Source organism: Oryzias melastigma, linkage group LG21 (genome assembly GCF_002922805.2).
Source record: "Oryzias melastigma strain HK-1 linkage group LG21, ASM292280v2, whole genome shotgun sequence".
NCBI classification, from domain to species: domain Eukaryota; kingdom Metazoa; phylum Chordata; class Actinopteri; order Beloniformes; family Adrianichthyidae; genus Oryzias; species Oryzias melastigma.
In genome coordinates this window covers 1937058-1941616 of record NC_050532.1, presented here as the reverse complement: position 1 = coordinate 1941616, position 4559 = coordinate 1937058, and the positions used below count along the sequence as shown (strand labels likewise).

The 4559-nt window shown below is 36.2% G+C and overlaps 2 long non-coding RNA genes across 2 annotated transcripts in view; one reads left to right on the top strand and one right to left on the bottom strand.

Annotated features, from left to right (window-relative positions):
* Positions 1 to 1839, bottom strand: part of LOC112155255 — a 4386-nt gene extending 2547 nt beyond the window's left edge. Inside the window, exons 1-2 of the long non-coding RNA XR_002920765.2 lie at positions 1655 to 1839; positions 1352 to 1422 (exon numbers count right to left, since the gene is read on the bottom strand). This is a non-coding gene — a long non-coding RNA (uncharacterized LOC112155255). The remainder of the gene's footprint in view (positions 1 to 1351; positions 1423 to 1654) is intronic.
* Positions 1840 to 1978: 139 nt separating this feature from the next.
* On the top strand, positions 1979 to 3834 carry LOC112155256. Its single transcript, XR_002920766.2, has 2 exons — positions 1979 to 2819; positions 3445 to 3834. It is a non-coding gene; the product is annotated as an uncharacterized LOC112155256 (long non-coding RNA).
* Positions 3835 to 4559: the final 725 nt, after the last annotated feature.

Below are 4559 nucleotides of genomic sequence, written 5' to 3'. Positions count from 1 at the left end.
TTAAACTTCATCAATCTCCCTTATTTCTGGTCTTTGGTGATAAGCATTTACAAGCTCTGTTTTATGGATTTTAACACAGAGGCAAAATCTAAACTCACTGATATTTAGAAGCTGTTCATTTGACAGCAATGTATTAGGAGGCGCAATTCTTGCACTATTTACAGCTTAATATTAATAGATAATAAATATTTAAATATACCACAAGATCAGTAATTATCTAAGCTTTAATTCGAGCCATATTTTGTAAAAATCGGTTAAGAAATGAGGGAGCTAGCCCGATTTTTGTGGTTGTTGTCTGCCTGTCCTCCATTGAAACAGCTGCGTTCTGCTGCCATGACTCAATGTATAGCGATGACGCCTGCGCGCGCACGTCTCTGCCTGTAGCAGCAAATAGTCAATGGTCAATCCAGTAATACATATCAATGCTTGTAATACATTTAAAGTTAAAATTGGAATTAAATATAAATATATGTTCAAAATGTGTTTACGTCTTTCAACTACAATCATACAATTCATTTTTTGTCAATTTGAATTTATTTTAAAGACATTGTGATAAAATTGTGAAGTAAAATTTAAAAAAATCTCGATTTTCTTTTTTTTTGCCATATCGCCCAACCCTGGTTAAAGTTCCCTATGAGTCTGTGAACGTACAACCATGTCTGCAATACAGACAGAAACCTAATTTCTAGTGTTTTTAACAGGGAAGGAATGAAACAACATCAACTTTAAATACATGAACTACTTTGATATGAAGGAATATACCATTATTCTGTGAAGGATTTTCACATTTTTTTAAGAGAGGAAACTTCGTCCTGAAGAACAAACTGTTTTTCCTGAGACTTTCTGCTCGTCACAAACTCATGTTCACAGAGACCTGGAACCACTTCCTGATTTCATGAACTTTAAATGTTGTTTTACACGTTTTTTAGGGCTTTTTCTAAAGCAGATGACTCATTCTCTACTCTATATGCATCCATAGTCACTGATGGACAGAAACAAGCTTTTAAAGGAGGTTTATGCTAACATATAGGAACAATCCAGACTGAAAATAGTTTAATCATGGACTTTAATCCACTTAATAATTAGCAACTTTTAATTGCTATTAGAGTAAACAGACAGAAGAAGGGTTAAATACTGGAAATATAATGCATAGCATAATTTTACACAGCCATGGAGAGGTCTAAATAAATCAACAAGCACATTCCCTTAGCATTACAAATAAAAATAGCTAACCATTTCTTTTGTATTTATGTGATTGAATTTTACTGTGGGTAGAGGGGTGTTCTTTATCTTGTCTCCATCAAAATATGTAATAAATTAAAGTAACTTTAGCGGTAGTTTGCTTTCTTACATGGTTCTTGGTGTCCCTCCAGATCAACCGGTGTGTGTGCTCAACAGGACAACTCCAACTTCCATTTTTTCCTGTTGACATTTCAGAGCTCATCATGCTAATAAGTCTTCTTGCTAACATAAAAAAAATCTATTATAAACAGCTTAAAATCACCAAAGGAAGACATAGTTTTATAATCATAACCCCGACATTGACTTTCATACCGGTATGTTTTAGAAATTTCAAATCGATCAAATGTATTGTTATTATTAAGCTGTGTGTTTGTGTCAGGCTAACATTTTGGCTAATGTACAACAAAACTACCTCGTCATCACCGTCATACAGTCAGACTCCTCTTCGCGTAGTTACTAAAGTCTCGTAAATTTCCAGGAGTCCATTTGTCCACGACAATCTGTCCGTTTTTAATGCTGAAAAAACATTCGCAAAGAGTTTAGCTCTTCCAGTACCCGGAAGCGAGACCGGTACCACGCATGCGCGGGAGACGTCACTTCCGCTAAAACAGTTTGTTTACGATGGTTACTGTTTTTTCTTTTTCTGTGACAGACCATGGCCTCAGAAAGACGCATCAGCTGAATTTGGACAGCCATAGCATAGGTATGCCTTACGTTTGTCACGCCGTATGTCAAATGATTTCCAATCCATTATTGGACGACACCGTTTCCCAGCATGCACTGCGGCTCAAAATGTATCTTTTTAAAAGAAAAAAGAATAGAAAAACCCTTCTTGTATTTTCCATGTAGTTGTATTTTTACTTGTCTTCATATTTTATTTAAAAGTAACATATAAAATTCAAGTTTGCCAAAGCACACTAAAATGAATTAGAGTTGAAACCATGAGTTACAAGCATGGTCAAATGGCAGGGTATAAAAGGGGATCGGCGACAATGCGTTATTGGATCAGTCGGGCAGTGTGCAATGTCTGCGGGCCTCACTGCTTGCAGCATGGCCGCTTGTGCTGCAAGTAAGCGGAATGAGTATCCCAATGCAACCTAGGTGCTAAGGTATATGACACAAGAACAAATGGCACATACACTTCACATTGCACAACACTGATGATGCAATATTCAGACGTCATAAACATCAAAGGATAATGAATGCACCCCCCTTAGCACTGAGCGCCATTGCTGATTCCTTAGCCAAGATGCATTGCATGCTGTCCGACTGGTCCGGAGCAGGGCTGACTAGCCAGTGCTTTTTCTGAATCTGTGTATTATTTGTTTTTCTACTTAAAAACGAAAAACTAACCTTTTTCTTTTTTTTTCATTTTTCGATTCAAAATCCAAAACGAAAATCGGATAGCAGGACTTCGATTTCGTTTTTCGTAATATCGTTTTTGACACGTGAGGAACCCAAGTAGTTTCCGCAGATTCTTATGGTGAAAATCTGATGCTCTGATCATTTTGTTTATTGATTTTTGACCGTAAAAGAAAAATCAGAGACCGGAGGACATGATAATACACCCATTCTAGGTAAGAATCAGTTATATTATTTTTTTCAGTCATGTGTTTCTGACTATGTGAAATTGCTACTTTGGCAAGCTAGCTGTTGCTGACTCCAAGACGGGACATGCACAGAGTTCTAATGGAGACGTGGACATGTTTAGTCGTCCGTGGTGAAAACGTCCCAGAAACATGCTCCGAGTCCCAGTAACTGAAGCCACGCGTTCTGCTGCTTTGATGACACTGTAAATGTCAGTTTTAACCTGCAGCTATTTCCTGGGGTTTTTAAACCCATGATGTAATTAAATATGAGAAGTTGTTGGCTGTACATTCAATGAAAAGCTCTGATCAGCAGTGTCAACATTGTCAGAATGTTGATTGCGGAGCTCGCGGCGTCCTCCACATGTCTGTTAGCTAGCTAGCTAGCGCTAGCATCAGACACCGCAGATTTACCTGTTTTTTTAGGCTAATTTAGTATTTAGGTAATATTTTAGTTGCAATGAGCTTCAGTGTTTTGGGCTATCAGTTTCAGCAGTTTTAGCTATCAATGTAAGCATCTTCAGCTGCCACATTCAGGTTCCAGCATTCACACTGGCATCATTGCAGGTAATGCTATATATCTAGTTATTTAAATTCCTTTTTTTTTTAATTGCAGGTCCTTTGGAGGAGCCACTTTTCCTGAACCTGCTGCATAAGCCTGACTGGTTGTTGAGGAGAGGAGCCGTGATTTCTGCCTGAAGTGACGGTCTGATGAGCTGCAAAACAACATCCAGAAGGAGCATCAAGCACTCTGTCAACTCCAAACACCAAGTTAATGTTCAGTCAAACCTGCTGTTTAAAGGGTTCATATTGGGTGTTCTTTATTTAGGAGTTAGTTTTTACTGGCTCCATGTTTAACATTTTGAGTCTTAAAGCTTTTTTATAAAAGTTGATGTTGACATTTTCAAAGAAGTTTAGAAATGTCTCTTCTTGCAGGTAAAAACTAAATCCTAACATGAGCATTGTAATAATAGATATGAAAATAAACAAAATGGTTTCATGGCAATGTGGTATGTTTATTACAGTCTTTAATTGAGAGTAATTCAGCTCAGTAAAATGAGAAAACAGGTTATATCAGGTTAAAATACATTGTTTCAGCCAAACACTTTGGTGTTCCTCTGCCTAAAATTTAACATGGTTTGTTTTAATTGTCTGGCACTTGTGCTTTGTTTATAATTTAAATTTAAAGTAAATAAATATTACTTTAGCTTTTAAAACGCTAAAAAAAGAATAAAACATTATCTTTTTATTTGATGTTGCAGACAATTCATGGGATGAACATCACACTGTAAGAATCTGCTTTACTTTTTGTAAATGTACAACTTTGTTTTAATGACCTTACAACTCATTTTTTTTAATTAATTTTTCTTTGTAATATTTTTTAAATAGTAAATTTACAATTTTAGCTGTATGGTGGTGCAGATGGTTTTATCTTTTTTTGTAAATAGAATATATAAAAAAAATAATAGCCCCCAAGCCAATACAAAGTGTTCAAATTTCACATTTTATCCACTAGATTTCAAACTCAACAGTGCTACAAGTCTTAAAATAGTGTGAGAAAGGCATTTTACAATCGCCTGAGAGAATGTGTAGCTACCAATCACTTTAACTCGTGTTAGGTTTGAACAGAATTAGTTGTAAAAGGTCTCAATGAGTCCATCAGAAGTAAATAATGTGCAGACGTTAAAAATGAAAGTGGTGTAGTGGGTGGCGCTCTCTAGCCTCACAGCA